Below are 22,092 nucleotides of genomic sequence, written 5' to 3'. Positions count from 1 at the left end.
AGAAACACATGTTTATATTATAACGTTGAAATTCAGTTTAAAGTAAAACTTATGTCTAATTTTCAGTTATGGTGTACCTCAGTATTGTATAAATGTATATTTGCGGATCTGAGAGAAATGCCTAACAGTAACATATTAGACAAGTGTCTGCTGAATTTAATTAGTAGCTATATGATCAATTAGTGATGTCGCAAAGCTAAATTTTTCGGTTCGCGAATGGCGGACTCGAACTTCCGGTATTGTTCGCCAACCCGCGAACCGCCATTGACTTCAATAGGCAGGCGAACTTTAAAACCTACAAGGACTCTTTCTGGCCACAATAGTGATGGAAAAGTTGTTTTAAGGGTACTAACACCTGGACTGTGGCATGCTGGAGGGGGATCCCTGGCAAAACTCCCATGGAAAATTACATAGTTTATGCAGAGTCTGCTTTTAACCCATAATGGGCCTAAATCAACTAACATTCCCAAATTGTTTGCAATAACGTGCTTTAAAACATCAGTTATGATGTCGTATCTATCTGGTAGTGTAAGGGTTACGGCCGCATCACAGTGACAGAGCAAACTCCAAGTGTTACGCACCGCAATCAACCGCAAACAGTCCACTTGCACAACCACAAGATAGATAGATTTGATAGATAGATACATAGATTACATAGCTCAATCGATGCAATATACATATGATCGATACACTGTACATAGCTCAATAGATGCAATATACATTCGATCGATACGAATTACATCGATCAATAGATGCAATATACATTTGATAGAAACGAATGTTATCGAATCAAAGATGCAATATACATTTTATAGATACGAATAACATCAACCAAAATATATAATATACATTTTATAGATACGAATTACATCGATCAATAGATGCAATCTACATTTGATTGATACGTTTGATAGTTCGATCGATTTGATATATAAATAAATGGATTTGAAATATATATAATTTCCCTGAAAGAGTATAACAATAAAACATGTGGTCTGTGACCCGTGGTGTGTTAAGTAGTAATATTCTTAACATTTTACTACAACCTGTTACTCCCCCTATCAGATGAGGTCTATATGGCCTTCATTTGTGGAACCGGGAGATGGAAAAAGATGATTGTTCTGTCCTCCTACTTAAAATTTGTCAGAAACACAAGTGGCTGTCTCAAAACATCCCGGACAGAAGATAGATTGATAGATAGGATAGATAGATATACATAAATTGATAGTTAGATAGAATCGATAGAAGAGAAATAGATAGATTTGTTAGATATATAATTACCCTAAAAAAGTCTAATAATTAAACATGCGTTCTTGGACCCAACTAGGTTGTGTTAAGTAGTACTATTCTTCGCACTTTCAGCCCTGTAACTCCCCCTATTGGTGGAGGTCTATATGGCGGTTATGATTACCCTGACAAAGTATAACAACAAGACACGCGGTCTGGGACCCATGGTAATTTTGTTGTGTTAAGTAAAACTTTTCTTATCACTTGAATCTCTCTTACCCCCCCTTTTGTTGGAGCTCTATATGGCCTGCATGATTAGCCTGACAAAGTATAATAATAAAACATCTGGTCTTGGACCCATGGTAATTAGGTTGTGTTTAAGTAGTACTATTCTTATAACTGTAATCCCTGTTACTCCCCCTATCAAGGGACGTCTATATGGCCTGCATGATTACCCTGACAAAGTATAACATCAATTTTAAAGATTAACAATACTTTTACAAAAACTAGGATTTGTGGCACTAATTGGCTAGTTTGTGCCTGGCACACAGGCTGCCAGGCAGGAGGAAACTGCAATTCAATGGCACTAGTAGACTGAATATTTGAAGTACAAAAAATTATGATTTTTAATTTTTTTTGATACTGTTACAAGAATTATGATTGGTGCCACTAATTGGCTAGTTGGGCCTGGCACACAGGCTGGCAGATATGAGTCGTGGATGGTAGGTAGGGCAGCAATTTAACACAGTATGCTGTGTAAGTGACAAAAACACAGGCCTGATAGAAAATTAAGTTAGATTACACTAGCAAAATATTTTAAAATTTTAGATTTTAATATTAAAATTATGTTAAGAAGTGCAATGCACATATGAGTGGTCGCACTGGCTGGCTGCTACGTAGGGCTGCAATTAACAACAGTATGCTGTGTAAGTCAGATAGACAGTTAAACACAGGACTGATAGAAAATAAAATTAGATTACACTAGCATAATGATTTAAATACTTTTTGGGGGGAATTTAAAGAAAAAGGTTAAGCACATACATATGAGTCGTGGCTGATAGCCTTGGAAGGGCAGCTATTAAAAACAGTAGGCTCTGTAAGTCAGATACACACATGCCTGATAGAAAATACTATTAGATTACACTAGAAAAATGATTTAAATTATTTTTTTGGGGGGGAAATTAAAAAAAGGTTAAACACATATGAGTCGTGGCTCATAGACTAGGGAGGGCAGCAAGTAAACACAGTAGGCTCTGTATGTCAGCAAAGCACACAGGCCTGATAGAAAATTATATTAGATTACACTATCAAACAAATTTAAACTTTTTTTTTTTCTATATTTAAATTAAGGTGAAGAAGATATGAGTACTGGGTGGCTGCCTGGCACAGACCAATTAACCAAAAGACTTAAAAAAATGAGGTATATTAATGCTGAGTGAGCCTGACAGACACAGGCCTGATAGTAAATGTAATTAGATTACACTAGAAAAATGATTTAAATAAAAAAAATTAAATTTAAAATAATGTTATAAACGGATATTAACACTGGTGGCTGGCACAGAGCAATGAACCAGAGTATATGCTGTGTGACACAGGCCTGATAGAAAATGAAAAAAAATTACACTAGCAAAATAATTAAAATTTTTGGTTAGTTAAATTTAAACTAATGTTGTTAGGGAGATATCAGCGGTGGCAGTAATCACAGCATATGCTGTGAGCCTTAAAAACACAGGCTGAAAGCCAGGCAAATGCTAATAAAAAAAATACGAAAAAAAAAATTGCACGAAATATAGCCCTAAAAAGGGCTTTTTGGGGTGCTGTCCTTGCAGCAGAGATGAGTGGAGTCCTTCTGGACTGTAGTGGACACTAAATACACTAGCCTAGCTATGTTTTTCCTATTAATGTCAGGAGCAAAAACACAACACGTCCTCTCATTAAGAAAGCAAGGTCGTTATGAGTCTAAAATGGCGGATTCCGAGTAGCTGGGAGGGTCTGTGAGGAAGTGTCTGATGTTGATTGGCTCTAATGTGTCAGACGGCTGTGACATACAGGGTCAAAGTTTCCTCAATGATGACACATTGGGGCGGATCGAACATCGCCATGTGTTCGCCCACAAACGCGAACAAGCTATGTTCGCTGTGAACCGTTCGCGGGCGAACAGTTCGGGACATCACTAATGATCAATTTAAAATGTCCAATTTATTTCAAAATTAATAACATTCTTTTGTTTTCCAGACATCTGAAATACAAACTATGTTCCAGATATAACTAGTAGATACTTATATATGAATGCCGATATAATGTGTGCCCTGATTCATATCATATAGCATATACACTAAATATTAAAATAATATCCACAGATATGCAATATTTATATTAATATGAAATATTAATCAAATGTAAATATAGCTACGTATATGAAATTATATCAAACTGCTACTCACAAGGTAGGTATGTGATATTAAGATGGAAATTGTAAACTGAGAAAATATTAATTAGATCCATGCTAAAAGTATTACAATCTTTTTAAGTGCCATAATGAAGTGGAATATACTCATGTTTAGTATGAAAATATTCAGGGTAAATAATCCCATATATATTGAACATATAATTTATTAATGCTTAAAATTATAGGTGTGTTTAATGAACATATTGAGGTATATCTCACTTAAGATGTAGCAGTGTTAAAAATGAATATTTCTTTAATGCCTATGTTGCCCTCTTGTGGTTTATGCGAGAATTGCAGCCAAAGGGGATTGTAATATCAAATAACCATGTACATTCCCAGTAAGCCAATGAAAGCTTCAAGGGCCAATGATATGTTCAGCTTCGAAGGCCCTTAAAAAGACAAGGGCGTATCCGAATATTCACCAATGATTAGAATAGAGTTGGGTATTACGACTTGACATAAAAGCCTGATGCAAAGGTGGAAAAGGGTCTTTGCTGGAATTTTTGACTACCTAACAACTGCTGCCCCTGGAACACAGACTCTATAAAGCAAAACTGGGCCTAACTTTTCTTGTTCCATAACAGCAATACCTCTTATTTATGATGGTGAACTGAATTAATCTGAAAAAGCTGAAACCTACAAATTGGTTTGTTTTGTAATGTATATGGCTGCTCTATATTTTTAATGTTTTAAATCAAAGTATTCTAAAACTATAGTTATATCATAGTGTGATTTAAAAGGAGATTTATTCTTATATTTAATAAGTATACTGATATTAAATATTAATGATTAGAAAGATTTTTTGTAATTTAATATTATAAGTTAATTACAGTTACTGCTATATATATTTTAGAATTTGTTTTATTGTGGCTGAATAAGAGGTTATTCCAGGCCAGACATATTGGCATATAAATTGGCTGTTGCATTAATAATATATACAATTCCTAGTGTTTAAATTGGTTATATAAAACCATTTGTGGGCTAAATAGCTTTATTATACTCCCCTGGAAGTTATCTCAGATTTATTGAGATTTAATAAGATTTGTGTGAAGTATTAGTCATTGTGATATTTTAACAAGTGACTCATTGTGAGCCAGGTTTATTTTTACAGGTGTATTTTATGATCTGCTTTGTGTAGTACAATTGTAACAGAATACGCGTATATAATGGGTCCATAATCTAGTTTCAACATAAATATAATTCAAGGGGGCATATTTATCAAGCTCCGTATGGAGCTTGATGCCCCGTGTTTCTGGCGAGCCTGCAGGCTCACCAGAAACAGCAGTTATGAAGCAGTGGTCACAAAGACCGCTGCTCCATAACCTGTCCGCTTGTTCTGAGCAGGCGGACAGACATCGCCGGAAATCAACCCAATCGAGTACGATCGGGTTGATTGACACCCCCCTGCTGGTGGCCCATTGGCCGGGAGTCTGCAGGGGGCAGCGTTGCACCAGCAGCTCTTGTGAGCTGCTGGTGCAATGCTGAATATGGCGAGCATATTGCTCGCCGTATTCAGCGAGGTCTGGCACACCTGATTCGCAGTGTCGGATCAGGTCCGCCAGACCTCGATAAATATGCCCCAAGGTGTCTATAAAGGTAACTAATCTAGAATTAAGGAATAAATATTGATCTTAATAAATATATTGTTTACGTATATACATTTTATTGGTTGGCAACTGCTGAGATAATATGTACAACATTTTATTGGAGGTTACTGCTAAGATAATAATAAATAATAATTGTGTCATATACTAACAACTCCATTAGTAATCTGTACTTTGATGTAGGTTTTGGTAAGGATTTTCATAGCCCTTTATGGAACAAAAAATATATGCAGCCAAATCTTAAAGGAACTTTCTAAGACTTGTTATAGTATATCATCATTCCATACACAGCAATGTGAGCATTGAACTTCTACTACAATTCAATGCTTATATTGCTGAGTACTGATTGATAATATAATTACTTACAAAAATTAGGAGAACGCTCTGTAACACATTTATTTAGCAGTGCTGGTGATTAAGGACATGATTCCACGACATGAAAACACAAAGTAGTTTTATTCAAGAGTGGAGTATCCATTTAATACAATTCCAAGGATTTTTGAAAGCAAAAGAAGGCTCCCAGTTTATTCTAATTGTGATAATTTAACAGATTTCCACAAGATATAAATTATACTCTTTAAAAATCGATTTGTCTAACTGATATCTGAATAACTTATAAAGAAACATCACATTCCTTAGCCATAAATTAGACTTTCCACTGAAGTTTAAAAATAACTAAAAATCCCTAGGCAGCTGTGTTTTGTGAACCATAAGGAGCAGTGTATTGCCTAAGGGCGCTGATAATTATTGCTACATTGTTGCTTAATGATTAAAATATGTTTTAAAGAAGCTTAGCAACAGCATTATAAGCATGTGATAAAATAAATCCAAATGGATCCAGACATCCCACCTATAAAAGCAGTATAGATAAACTATAAATCATAGAACAGGTTCATGATAGGCATTTCCTGTAACAATTAAAAAATATGATTTATTTATTTTTGCTATAAATCCAATGAGTGCATATTATTGTTTATCTATATATACAATATAGATTTTTTTAGATTTTTGTTTATTAGTCTGGGTTTCTTTGTGTATAAGTGTGTGTATTTAGGTCTTTCTATGTGAGTGTTTTTGTGTCTTTGAATATCTTTGTGTGTGTCTCAGAAGTGTTTATGTCTGTCTTTTCTGAGTCTTTTTATGTGAGTGTTTTTGAGTGTGTGTGAGTATTTCTGAGTCTCTGTTAGTGAGTATATGTTTATGTGTGTCTGAGTATTTATGTGTGTCTCTGAGTGTGTGTGTGTGTGCCTGAGTGTTTCTGCAGGTGTTTAAGAATCCAACAATTGAACCTCTATTGTGCTCATAATACATGAACTTCATATGTGTGTTTATCTGGCTCTAATACTAGCCAGTGCCTCACCAGCCACTGACCTCACTGCATATCACTGGTTAGCGCTGCTCTCCAGCGTGCTTAGGAAAGTATTTTAGTCCCTACAGGTGAACTTTTTCACCTGTAGCAGTAAAACATGTACAATTATTTAATGAAAATGAATGCAAATGTTTCACAAATGCTTGGTTTTTGTTTAGTTTAAACCGAGACAAATACCGAACAACACGGGCGCCGAATATTCGAAATACAAAATATTTTGAATATTCAGAATAAAAAATTTGGCCAAACCGAACATTTCGCCTGTGCACATGTCTAGTAGAAAAGGAAAAGGTGGCACAGGATATGCAGGCTATACCTTCATTATGAAGAGCAACGTTTCGGGGCACCTGTCCCTTTTCAAGCTGAGCTTGAGAAAGGGGCAGGTGCCCCGAAACGCTCCTCTTCCTAATGAAGGTATAGCCTGCATACCATGTGCCACCTTTTCCTTTTCTACATTATATCCTGAGGCCTAAGAAGGGTAGTCTCCTAGGTGTTGCACCGGACAGTTATGATTGACATTTGAAAACTAATTTGTTGTGCTTGTGTGGATCCCATTACCTTCATATGAATGTACATGTCTAGTAAACACCTAATATATATATATATATATATATATATATATATATATATACACAGTAAAGGTGATCTTTGGGTTACTCACCTTGTACCTGGCAACTTTGTTGAAATAAATTGTTACCAAGCCTTGAGCCTCCTGTCTCCGGCTCCTCTCTTTGTTATACAGTTATATATATATATATATATATATATATATATATATATACATACACATATAACCTGTGTTCAGTATTCTCACAACACTTTATTATATTTCATAATTGATGGATACATCTAGGTAGAATGCTATCAAAACAATAATAAATGTCCTTCCCGAAGAGGAAAATGGCATAGAATACTTTCCAGACAAGAAATATATTGAGTATATTAAGCTTAGAACACCAATACTGCAAGGTTTTAATTTTGAAGACAACAATCAGCTACATTACGAGTCTTGCGTTAGCCTTAAAAAGCAGCGTTGAGAGGTCCCAACAATGCTTTTTAAAGCCCGCTGGTATTACGAGTCTTGCAGGTACAGGTGTACCGCTCACTTTTTTGGCCAGACTCGGAAATACCGCAAATCCACTTACGTAAATTGCGTATCCTATATTTTCAATGGGACTTGCATAACGCCGGTATTACAAGTCTTCCAAAAAATGAGCAGTACACCCTCTCCTGTCAAGCCTGGTACCGCATTTAAAAGTCAAGAATTTTATGGGCTAACGCCGTAGCATAAAACTCTTAACTAAAGTGCTAAAAAGTGCACTAACACCCATAAACTACCTATTAACCACTAAACCGAGGCCCCTCCCACATCGCAAACACTAAAATTAAATTTTTAACCCCTAATCTGCCGATCCGGACATCGCCGCCACTCTAAAATATATATTAACCCCTAAACCGCCGCACTCCCGCATCGCAAACACATCGCCGACACCTACCTACATTTATTAACCCCTAATCTGCCTTCCCAACGTCGCCACAACTATATTAAATGTATTAACCCCTAAATCTAAGTCTAACCCTAACCTTAACACCCCCTAACTTAAATATAATTTAAATAAATCTAAATAAAATTACTACAATTAAGTAAAGAATTCCTATTTAAAACTAAATACTTACCTATAAAATAAACCCTAAGATAGCTTTGTTTTTTTTCGTACTTTAGATAATTTTATTTAATTGTATTTAATTGTAGTTAATTTAGGTAATTAATTTAATTATAGTGTAGTGTTAGGTGTAATTGTAACTTAGGTTAGGTTTTATTTTACAGGTAAATTTGACTTTATTTTAACTAGGTAGCTATTAAATAGTTAATAACTATTTAATAACTATTGTACCTAGTTAAAATAAATACAAAGTTGCCTGTAAAATAAAAATAAATTCTAAGCTAGATACAATGTAACTATTAGTTATATTGTAGCTATCTTAGGCCTAGATTTGGAGTTTTGTCGGTAACGACCCGAAAAACTAACGCCGGCTTTTTTCTGGCCGCACCATAAAAATAACTTTGGTATCGAGAGTCCACATAAAGGCTGCGTTAGGCTCCAAAAAAGGAGCGTAGAGCACTTTTAACGCAGCTTCAACTCTCGATACCAGAGTTGCTTACGGACGCGGCCAGCCTAAAAAACGTGCTCGTGCACGATTCCCCCATAGGAAACAATGGGGCTGTTTGATCTGAAAAAACCCCAAACACCTGCAAAAAAGCCGCGTTCAGCTCCTAACACAGCCCCATTGTTTGCTATGCGGTAACCCTTCCTACGTCTGCACTTAACACTCTAACATGTACCCCGAGTCTAAACACCCCTAACCTTACACTTATTAACCCCTAATCTGCCGCCCCCGCTATCGCTGACCCCTGCATATTATTATTAACCCCTAATCTGCCGCTCCGTAAACCGCCGCTACTTACATTATCCCTATGTACCCCTAATCTGCTGCCCTAACATTGCCGACCCCTATATTATATTTCTTAACCCCTAATCTGCCCCCCACAACGTCGCCTCCACCTGCCTACACTTATTAACCCCTAATCTGCCGACCGGACCTGAGCGCTACTATAATAAAGTTATTAACCCCTAATCTGCCTCACTAACCCTATAATAAATAGTATTAACCCCTAATCTGCCCTCTCTAACATCGCCGACACCTAACTTCAATTATTAACCCCTAATCTGCCGACCGAATCTCGCCGCTATTCTAATAAATGTATTAACCCCTAAAGCTAAGTCTAACCCTAACACTAACACCCCCCTAAGTTAAATATAATTTTAATCTAACTATATTAATTAACTCTTATTAAATAAATTATTCCTATTTAAAGCTAAATACTTACCTGTAAAATAAATCCTAATATAGCTACAATATAAATTATAATTATATTAGAGCTATTTTAGGATTTATATTTATTTTACAGGTAACTTTGTATTTATTTTAACCAGGTACAATAGCTATTAAATAGTTAAGAACTATTTAATAGCTAAAATAGTTAAAATAATTACAAATTTACCTGTAAAAGAAATCCTAACCTAAGTTACAAATAAACCTAACACTAGACTATCAATAAATTAATTAAATAAACTACCTACAATTACCTACAATTAACCTAACACTACACTATCAATAAATTAATTAAATACAATTGCTACAAATAAATACAATTAAATAAACTACCTAAAGTACAAAAAATAAAAAAGAACTAAGTTACAAAAAATAAAAAAATATTTACAAACATAAGAAAAATATTACAACAATTTTAAACTAATTACACCTACTCTAAGCCCCCTAATAAAATAACAAAGCCCCCCAAAATAAAAAAATGCCCTACCCTATTCTAAATTACTAAAGTTCAAAGCTCTTTTACCTTACCAGCCCTGAACAGGGCCCTTTGCGGGGCATGCCCCAAGAAATTCAGCTCTTTTGCCTGTAAAAAAAAAACATACAATACCCAAGCCCCCCAACATTACAACCCACCACCCACATACCCCTAATCTAACCCAAACCCCCCTTAAATAAACCTAACACTAAGCCCCTGAAGATCATCCTACCTTGTCTTCACCATACCAGGTTCACCGATCGGTCCAGAAGAGCTCCTCAGATGTCCTGATCCAAGCCCAAGCGGGGGGCTGAAGAGGTCCATGATCCGGCTGAAGTCTTCATCCAAGCGGGCCAGAAGAGGTCTTCCATCCGATTGAAGTCTTCATCCAAGCGGGCCAGAAGAGGTCTTCCATCCGATTGAAGTCTTCATCCAAGCGGCATCCATCCGGAGCGAAGCGGCAGCATCCTGAAGACCTCCACCGCGGAACATCCATCCTGGCCGACGACTGAACGACGAATGACGGTTCCTTTAAATGACGTCATCCAAGATGGCGTCCCTCGAATTCCGATTGGCTGATAGGATTCTATCAGCCAATCGGAATTAAGGTAGGAATATTCTGATTGGCTGATGGAATCAGCCAATCAGAATCAAGTTCAATCCGATTGGCTGATCCAATCAGCCAATCAGATTGAGCTCGCATTCTATTGGCTGATCGGAACAGCTAATAGAATGCGAGCTCAATCTGATTGGCTGATTGGATCAGCCAATCGGATTGAACTTGATTCTGATTGGCTGATTCCATCAGCCAATCAGAATATTCCTACCTTAATTCCGATTGGCTGATAGAATCCTATCAGCCAATCGGAATTCGAGGGACGCCATCTTGGATGACGTCCCTTAAAGGAACCGTCATTCGTCGGGAGACGCCGGAAGAAGAGGATGGATCCGCGTCGGATGCTTCAACATGGACCCGCTCCGCACCGGTGGAAGAAGATCGAAGATGCCGCTTGGATGAAGATGTTTGCCGGTCCGGATGTCCTCTTCTTGCCGGATAGGAGGAAGACTTTGGACCCTCTTCTGGACTTCTTCAGTGGATGTCTAGCCCCCGCTTGGGTTGGATGAAGATATCGGAGCCAGGACCGATCGGTGATACCCGGTGAGGTGAAGACAAGGTAGGAAGATCTTCAGGGGCTTAGTGTTAGGTTTATTTAAGGGGGGTTTGGGTTAGATTAGGGGTATGTGGGTGGTGGGTTGTAATGTTGGGGGGGTATTGTATGTTTTTTTTTACAGGCAAAAGAGCTGATTTTCTTGGGGCATGCCCCGCAAAGGGCCCTGTTCAGGGCTGGTAAGGTAAAAGAGCTTTTAACTTTATTAATTTAGAATAGGGTAGGGCATTTTTTATTTTGGGGGGCTTTGTTGTTTTATTAGGGGGCTTAGAGTAGGTGTAATTAGTTTAAAATTGTTGTAATCTTTTTCTTATGTTTGTAAATATTTTTTTATTTTTTGTAACTTAGTTCTTTTTTATTTTTTGTACTTTAGTTAGTTTATGTAATTGTAGTTATTTGTAGAAATTGTATTTAATTTATTTATTGATAGTGTAGTGTTAGGTTTTATTGTAGGTAATTGTAGGTATTTTATTTAATTAATTTATTGATAGGGTAGTGTTAGGTTTAATTATAACTTAGGTTAGGACTTATTTTACAGGTAATTTTGTTATTATTTTAACTAGGTAACTATTAAATAGTTCTTAACTATTTAATAGCTATTGTACCTGGTTAAAATAATTACAAAGTTGCCTGTAAAATAAATATTAATCCTAAAATAGCTACAATGTAATTATAATTTATATTCTAGCTATATTAGGATTTATTTTACAGGTAAGTATTTAGCTTTAAATAGGAATAATTTATTTAATAAGAGTTAATTAATTTCGTTAGATGTAAATTATATTTAAGTTAGGGGGGTGTTAGTGTTAGGGTTAGACTTAGCTTTAGGGGTTAATCCATTTATTATAGTAGCGATGAGCTCCGGTCGTCAGATTAGGGGTTAATAATTGAAGTTAGGTGTCGGCGATGTTAGGGAGGGCAGATTAGGGGTTAATACTATTTATGATAGGGTTAGTGAGGCGGATTAGGGGTTAATAACTTTATTATAGTAGCGCTCAGGTCCGCTCGGCAGATTAGGGGTTAATAAGTGTAGGCAGGTGTCGGCGACGTTGTGGGGGGCAGGTTAGGGGTTAATAAATATAATATAGGGGTCGGCGGTGTTAGGGGCAGCAGATTAGGGGTACATAGGGATAACGTAGGTTGCGGCGGTGTACGGAGCGGCAGATTAGGGGTTAATAATAATATGCAGGAGTCAGCGATAGCGGGGGCGGCAGATTAGGGGTTAATAAGTGTAAGGGTAGGGGTGTTTAGACTCGGGGTACATATTATAGTGTTAGGTGCAGACGTAGGAAGTGTTTCCCCATAGGAAACAATGGGGCTGCGTTAGGAGCTGAACGCAGCTTTTTTGCAGGTGTTAGGTTTTTTTTCAGCTCAAACAGCCCCATTGTTTCCTATGGGGGAATCGTGCACGAGCACGTTTTTGAGGCTGGCCGCGTCCGTAAGCAACTCTGGTATCGAGAGTTGCATTTGCGGTAAAAATGCTCTACGCTCCTTTTTTGGAGCCTAACGCAGCATTTTTTGGGACTCTCGATACCAGAGTTAATTTTATGGTGCGGCCAGAAAAAAGCCCGCGTAGCGTTAACAGCCCATCTACCGCCAAACTCCAAATCTAGGCCCTAGTTAATATGGATTTAATTGCTAAATATATAAAAGGAATGGTTCCTATTTAAATGCCTCCCTAAACAGAGAGGAACATGATCAATCAATACAGCCAGGAAGGGGATCAAAATCCAGAAGATCATTTTTGTATTACCATCTTGATTTGATAATGTGATACTGTGAGGCCCAGTTATCAAGCTCCGTATGGAGCTTGAAGGGCCGTGTTTCTGGCGAGTCTTTAGAATCGCCAGAAACACAAGTTATGGAGCAGGGAGGTTGATTGACACCTCCCTGCTGGCGGCCGATTGGTCGCGAGTCAGCAGGGGGCGGCGTTGCACCAGCAGCTCTTGTGAGCTGCTGGTGCAATGCTGAATATGGAGAGCGTATTGCTTTCCGCATTCAGCGAGGTCTTGCGGACCTGATCTGCACTGTCGGATCAGGTCCGCAAGACCTTTCATAAATAGGCCCCATAGAACACACTCTGCTATGTGCAGAATATTGGAATGTCAAATATTTACAGTAAATAAACAGAATAACACATAAATATGCTTTAACATATTTTCATCTTCTTAACTGCAAAGGGCTCCAATGCACTTATATATGTCTATATACGTGTACATATGTATTGATGTGTTTATATGTCTGTAAATACATATGAATACATATATATATATATATATTGGAATGATAGAACACAGAGCGCATCCACGACTCAAGGTGAATCAAACACAATTTTATTGTGAGCAAACAAATTCTTGCACTTACAAGAAGATTAAATAATCGTGCCTTGATAAAAACAAGTCTTTGAAGTAACTCCGGATAATAGACCCATACAGGATTGGACTAGAAGCTTTCTGTATATCGCAAACAACAGTATATCGCAAGCCACCTATTTTGTATATAACATGTTATTTCTGTATGTTATGTAATATGTATCAAATTCTATTTAATTAATTGTGTAGTATTTGAGCCCTTATTTAGTGGTTGCACAGACAAAGCGATACATGTGTCACCTATCATGGAAAATATGGACAATATCCAAGACATACAGGATTGATATAAATACATCTAAAGGTTGGTTGAATCAGCTCTCCTGCATGCCCAATGTACACAGTCAAAGGAGGCGTGTATGTAAACAGACGTTGCGTCATCACACATCACGATGGAGGAATGGCCAACAAGTATATAGGAGAGGATCGCACCGGGAAAGACTAGCCGCCTTCAGAGTCTTGACAAAGTCCGAACGAGCAGCATGAAAAGCGTAGACGTGAGGAAGGTTCATCTGAATATCCATTAGTATTGAAGAAGCTGAATAAAGACTAAGCAAGTCCCCAGCAACAACACCAAGCAGGGAGCCTACGGGAGGTGGAGACAGAAAGCTTCTAGTCCAATCCTATATGGGTCTGTTAGCCGGAGTCGCTTCTAGTCCAATACTGTATGGGTCTATTATCAGGAGTAGCTTCTAGTCCAATCCTGTATGGGTCTATTATCAGGAGTCGCTTCTAGTCCAATCCTGTATGGGTCTATTATCCGGAGTCACTTCAAAGACTTGTTTTTATCAAGGCACGATTATTTTATCTTCTTGTGCAATCATTTGTATGCTCACAATAAAATTGTGTTTGATTCACCTTGAGTCGTGGGTGCGCTCTGTGTTCTATCATTCCAGTCTATTCATCGTTAGCGCACCCCTTAGTGCCCTGGGAGAGGTAGCAGCACCACCAGCTCAGCAACACAGGAGAATTGCCCAGAGGACGTGAGAACTCCAAGTGGAAACAAAGTTTACTGATTCCAGTTTTTTACCATACTCCTAGAGCCATGAAGTAAGTATTTATGTCAAGCTGCATTTTTTGTTTATCTTATTTTTAATTAAGTATTTGTAAAGTGGACATAAGCTACTATTAATTGTGTATTTAAAGTATCAATTGTGGATACAAATAAAGTATTGGTAACACTCACATATGAAATAGGGATTTTATATCAACATACTCGTATAGGAATTTTTTTATATATATTTTTAATATATTTTAATTTTTAAGAAAACACTACAAACAGTCAGCGCAGTAATTGAATATTTTGCTGTGTGTATATATATATATTTAGACATGTAAATTTATGTATCACAATGTTAAAGCCCTTTGCATGCCTTTTTTTTCCTTAACACTCTTGTGTGCAATATTCTGTTGTGAATAATTTTTATTAGATGTTGTTATTATCAGTGTAACTGTGCTTTTGATGTGTTTTTTGCAACATTTTTGTTTTGCAAAACAATTAACCAGAGCTCTGAAGTTGTGGTAATCATTCTAGCGTAAATCGCGATTGTGCACAAGCGGCAAGCCTGACAAGCACAAACACCCGTGATTAACCCCTTAGCGCTTGCACGTAAATGTTTGTGCTCCACTCGTAATCTGGCCCTAAATGTTTATTTTTGCTTCTTTGCTATACCAGTCAAGGGCCAAGTCGGGCAGGAACGCATGGGAACGGAGTTCCTGCACTATTTTTGCAGGAGGAATTAAGTTCCCTCTGGACAGAGAACAGAAATGCTTCAGAGCTGGAGCATAGTCTGATTAGATGGATAGTGAGATCCTCTAGTAATGGGCAGAAGCACTTTCTACAATACACTAAATGCAAGCCTGTCAGCGGTCCTGCTGTGTGATCACCCTGCAATGTATGTAACACATTGGATTTAATTTGCTTTCATTAGCCCAAATGTATAGATTATATACATACAAATACTGTGTGTGTGTGTGTGTATATAATACAATATTAATTGTGAGGGTGGGGGGGTGGAAGTCTTGGTGAGTTCCCACACTTTTTTTCTGCAGGACTTGACCCCTGATACCAGGGTTACAAAAAAAACAAAAAAGAGAGAGCAAACCATGGAGTACTCTTTTCCAATGCTCCAAGTTCCCTAAGGATACATGCACCACAGGTTGAGAAATTAGGGTCAATGTCAACTGCCAACTAGATGCCTTTGAATAAGTGTACATTGTTTTTCAAGTAAGCCCTTTCTGGCAGTCAAAAGATTAATAGTATTAATTTGTTTTATTTACTAAAATTGTCTTGTTACTCTTTTTTTATTGCAATCATTATTCAACTTAGTCCATCTTTTTTCTACCTACGTTTAGCTTTCTTACATAATGTGTCTTACAACTGCCTCTATTTTGTATACGTGTTTTACTATTAGGGTAATAAGTGTTTTCCGTATTTTGTATTTTTGTATTTTGTTTTCAGTTTCAGAGGAAAAACTTAAGAGAATACGCCAGACCTGGTAGAGAGATTTCAGCTACACTAATGGAACATCCCTGTTCAGACCACTAGCAGAGGTAGGGGAACTGATTTAATAACAAGCCAAACAATATGCTTTAAACATTATAGTATAAATACGATTTTCACTGTGTTTTTTGCTTGTCACGAGCAGCAGGACCGTACTATTATGACCTCCTTTCTAGCTGCAGACTTTCTGGAATAGTGTGGTCTCAGCACTGGCTGCGAGACCGCATTATCAAAAAAAAATCCCCATTCAAGGACCAGTGATGTAAAGGGTACATCACTGGTCATTAAAGGGTTTAAATATTTAGGGCTAAATCATGAGTGGAGCGATATTTAACGCTCCCCCTTGCGCGCTAACTCAGCTCAACTTTTGCTCTTTGTGCATGTCGCGTAGCACTCGTATTACAAGTTGAATGTAAATATTTTTCACTTGCACGCTATCCCGACATGCACAAAGAGTAGGTTACAATATTGTGACTGCATTAACGTACTCTCCCATTGACTTCAATGGAGATAAAAAAGGTGAAAAACCTAACACCCATACTCTTGCGCTAACCCCCATAAGCCCCCTACTCTAATAGGTGAGCACGTCAAATAATAGCTAACATGTTTCGGCCGTGGCCGTAATCATAGCTACTGTGTGGTAGTGATGAGTAGCTTTTACAACACCTATCAACCAATGATAGAATAAAACCAAAGTGACGTAATTACCATCATAGAACAAACTGCACCTGCTGAATGAACAAGTTAAAGGGATAGAACATATCATACTAAGAGCGATATACTACATTTGCAATTGAATATATATGGCTCTATATATGACTAAATATAGCTATAAATGTGATATGAATATAGGTATAAAGTTATCGTCACCAAAATAAGTCCATAGGCGATGGTCCTTAAAAAACAAAGGCGCCCCTTGAGGCTTCCGTTGGTAGTGATGATGCACCAGGATCAGCTCTTCTTTGGAATCAAGCAGATGAATTACTAAAAAACAGAAAAGAGAAAAAGCTGCTCCAATGGTGCAGATAAAACCCAGTAAACCCCACCATAGAGATATACTCACAAGGGGAATGCACTATCATACAGTACAAGTCAGGCAGGCTGGATGGATCAGAGCTCCCCAGCTGGCTTACTATGGCAAACCGGATCAGATGGTTGAAATGTGATAACCAAAGGATTGTGTGTGGTCAAGCCAAAAGGTTTAGCATCCAGAATAATACAATACCATCAACAGATAAAAACCCCTATATGCAAAGGGGTGGTTTTATTCACAAAAAGATAAAAACAAACTGCAACCTGTTTCCAAGTGCTAATGGCACTGCTTCCTCAGGCAGACATATAAAAACAAGACCACACGAGGCCCTATATAAAGCTTGACTATTAGCCCATTAACATTTTGATAGGTTAAAACATTTCAAACAATCAGCCTAACATCCAAAGGAAACATCATATTGAGCTCACATTTTGCTAATTATATAATCAGTAACTGCTGTGTTTGCCCTGTTAAATATTATATTAAATAATAAAGTTATTGTACTATACCCATTCCAAAAAGTATAATCATTAATCAAATAGGCATAAAAATCCTGCAGCCTAAACATGTGTGTATTACAGAGTTACAGACAAATTAACAATACTCTCATATACTTAGAAAAATAGAGAGAATAATATATGAAGTGAGATAGCAATGTAATCTAAGTAAAAATAATAGTAGTGATTTTGCAGCCTCTACCCTCCCCGCACTTCTTGGTATGTCTCAAGAGTATCAGCCTCTCGACAAAGAAAGAGCACATCGTATTGGCCCGGATAGGCATTTAGGAAATTTGAGAGCCAAGTTATCTTTAAATGCTTAAACTACCAAGATAAAGTTGCTATTTTAAGGGCCTACAGAGCTGCAAAAGAGCTTAAATACGAAGATCATCATCTCTTACTCTTCCAGGACTTTTCTGTAGAAGTCACCAGACAACGCAAAGACTTTGCGCCACTCTGCTCTCTCTTCCACGAACAAAGACGGCGGTTTGCACTCCTGTACCCAGCCAAATTAGAGCTACAAACTCCTTCTGGACCCAAGATTTTCCACACACCTGCAGCGGTGCAGGCCTATCTGACATCTGAGAGGAGACAGGATAATGGCTGACATTTTCTTCCTTAATTTGTGTTTGTATTCTTAACCATGGCCTATATGTTTCTCATAAAATGCATGCCATTTTCTTTTTTCAGGTGGTATTACTTTTGACGTCCTTTTTTCTCACACAATCAAGTTCCCTTCTCTATAACCTAATGCCTCATAGAAAATTTAACTCTCTAGCCCAGAGCGGCCGAACTACCTCCCCGAGTCTCGACCCGATATATACCCAGGGTGGGGAATGTTTGGCACGTCCTTTACTGAGGTACGGTTTTTGCACCCATAAATGCCATTTTACAGTTGTTTTCACACTGGCATTTACCTCTTGATGTTTAAAAAAAGCAATCCCTTTTCACTTAGCTTATCCCTCTCCTCCTGGGTTTATACAGGAAGTCATGAGTTTCTGGGGCTCTTGTCTCCTCAAGAAGCTATTTCCCAAATACCATAAAGTGCCTCTCAAGTCGGTAACGAACACTAACTCACCCCTCCCTGTCAGGGTGGCTTGGGATCCTTTGCGCCCTAACGTGCATGTATCTTCCCCCATCTTGTCTCCTAGGGTGGGCCATTACCCCCAACCCATAACCTTAACCTCACACCTTGTATGGTTTTCCTTTTATCTAACCCACCATATGACTTTATGCCATCATATATCCTTCAGGCACTTATATAGGCAAAGGTTTTATTCACCAGTTTTTAGACACTTTAGTACTGCTCAGTTGTTTTCTGTTTTTGAATTTGTTACACTGTGGAAGACAATGACATGTTTTCGCTGTATTCATTTCTGTTTCTCTTTTAGCCACTGCCACTTTGTTCCTCGGGGACCTTCGCCCGCACCCCCTACAGACCATCAACTGGGGAAGGAAGATTGGCCTTCACCTCTAACAGTGAGTTTTGCTATAGGTATAGCTTGTCTTGAAAGTCTTCCCAACCCCTTATATGCTTACCACACATCACTTACTCCAACCATGCGGGCTGCTAGTCATAGTCTTTCAACACACTTAAAACCCACTCCCATAGTATATCTGCACAAGACACCTCTATACTCTGCCTATGGCCCTACCCATTAAGATAACATCATGGAATGTAGGTGGTATCACTTCACCTGCAAAGAGAAGTATCATTTTATGACACCTGAATTCCTTACACACAGACGTAGCACTGCTCCAAGAAACTAAATTAACATTGGAGGAACATGAGAAATTAAAAACACGCTTGGTGGGTATGATTTTATATTCTCCATCTGAGGGTAGGAAGAGGGGAGTGGCCATCTTGGTTAGGAAGGGTCTTTCAATATAATTTTCGCAGACTGAATTGGACCAGAAGGGCAGATACATAATCTCCCTCTTACATGTCAATACGCTTACATACAATATTTGTAATATTTATGGCCCAAATTAATTTAGCCCTGACTTTTGGTCGGTCCTGCTGGCAAAGTTATCGGTTTACAATGCCCCTATAATTATGGGAGGGGACTTCAATTTAGCTCAAGCTCTTCCCTTAGATAGATTTAAGGACCCCGCAGTAGTGAACACTTTAAAAAAACACTTATCGATACATAAAAGGGAACTGCCTTTAAATAATTAATTTAAGGAGGCAATGAACTTGATTGATGTCTGGAGAGCACGGAACCCGGATGGGAGGGATTTTACTTGCCTATCAAAAACACATCACACTATGTCGAGGATAGATTATTTCCTTACTTCTCCAGAACTCACACCGTCAGATTCACTCCACAGACATAAAACAGATTACAATCTCGGACCACACCCCAATTACCTTATGGTTACGACCCTCGCCAAAAAGAACCGCAGAAAAACCATGGAGATTCTCTTCATACCTTTATAGCAATGTTGTTAGGTTCTAGACTACCCCTTTAAGACTCTCATGCAAGGCTATTTAAAGCTGCTCCTGTTCCTGTTCGGGGCTAAGTATTTTGTATTCACAGGTCACTACCTTGCTGAAAACCTATGAGCTTAGCCAAGCTGCAAAAGGACGTCTAGTCTGAACACTATACCTTTGTTCCAAAACCCTATTCAGGACTCTAAACTTTCTGGGCAAGTGTTTGCTATATTCTGTCTATCACGCTACTGCAACATTGTTTCACTCTGATCATACTGGAGTGTGCTACGTCAGCAAGTCTACGCAGGAATCGGAACCCGCTGTGGAACACAGACTGCAGAGCCGCCGCTCTGCTTGCAAGCTCTCCCTCTCATCATTCTGGTAAACCAACTGCCCACACCATCAACCTAAGGATTAGTTCTCTCACGCGGACACTTACTGACAAGGCTTTCCAACTACGGCTGTGTTAGGCAGCGTCTCCACTTTCACTGACAGGCAAGTTCCAACTCCGGCTGTGTGAGGCAGCGTCACCGCTTTCAGTGACGGACAGCCCTCTGTTCTCAGAGAAACACTGCACAGCTACGGAGTATGTACTAAAAGCCTCCGCTTAAGTTAACCATCACAGCTTAAGAAACTAAACTTGTTTTACCTTAAAGGGCTAGCTCTCTTGGACATAATCACATCTATATTGGATCTGAATTATATGTGATCTACTGGAGTTTGCCAAATATTACTTATACCAAAGCTATACATTTCATAAGCATTGCTAATTAAAACTACACCTTATACAGGTATCTGAGTTACACTCTATACTTGCTCTGTATTTACATTTATATACTTTACATTCTCCTGTCTTCGCTTACCCACCTTTACCCTAACTCACTCTAACATCCTCTCTTTGACTGCTCACAGTCCCCTCATTTCGATGAGCAAGAACTTGACTCTGATAAAACCTAGAGTCACAGGTTTGGTGTGAGACTGAGTGGGACATTAGGCTGCATGCTTACATATTGCTACACACTGGTTTAGTACAAACCTTACAAATGTAAACTTTCGTCAACATTTAAAATCTTCTTGGTTACACTATACAATTGGCAATGACCCTCACAAGGCTACCCCGGATTTGTTCTGGCATGAATCTAAGGCAGTGATGAGGAGCCACATCACTTCATTTACAGCTCACTATAATAAAAATAACAAAAAAGATGGACAACTATTTTCTCTCACAACTTCCTCTCTAATCCCACCCCCTTATCCAAGAAAACGTATTACGAGCTTAAACAGACTAGAGACACTTTCCTAGCTCAACAAGATATCAAGTTCAACACATACAGGGAGTGCAGAATTATTAGGCAAATTAGTATTTTGACCACATCATCCTCTTTATGCATGTTGTCTTACTCCAAGCTGTATAGGCTCGAAAGCCTACTACCAATTAAGCATATTAGGTGATGTGCATCTCTGTAATGAGTAGGGGTGTGGTCTAATGACATCAACACCCTATATCAGGTGTGCATAATTATTAGGCAACTTCCTTTCCTTTGGCAAAATGGGTCAAAAGAAGGACTTGACACGCTCAGAAAAGTCAAAAATAGTGAGATATCTTGCAGAGGGATGCAGCACTCTTAAAATTGCAAAGCTTCTGAAGCGTGATCATCGAACAATCAAGCGTTTCATTCAAAATAGTCAACAGGGTCGCAAGAAGCGTGTGGAAAAAGCAAGGCACAAAATAACTGCCCATGAACTGAGAAAAGTCAAGCGTGCAGCTGCCAAGATGCCACTTGCCACCAGTTTGGCCATATTTCAGAGCTGCAACATCATTGGAGTGCCCCAAAGCACAAGGTGTGCAATACTCAGAGACAAGGCAAGGTAAGAAAGGCTGAAAGACGACCACCACTGAACAAGACACACAAGCTGAAACGTCAAGACTGGGCCAAGAAATATCTCAAGACTTATTTTTCTAAGGTTTTATGGACTGATGAAATGAGAGTGAGTCTTGATGGGCCAGATGGATGGGCCGTGGCTGGATTGGTAAAGGGCAGAGAGCTCCAGTCCGACTCAGACGCCA

This window comes from Bombina bombina, chromosome 5 (assembly GCF_027579735.1).
Source record: "Bombina bombina isolate aBomBom1 chromosome 5, aBomBom1.pri, whole genome shotgun sequence".
NCBI lineage: Eukaryota > Metazoa > Chordata > Amphibia > Anura > Bombinatoridae > Bombina > Bombina bombina.
This window is presented reverse-complemented; position numbering follows the sequence as displayed.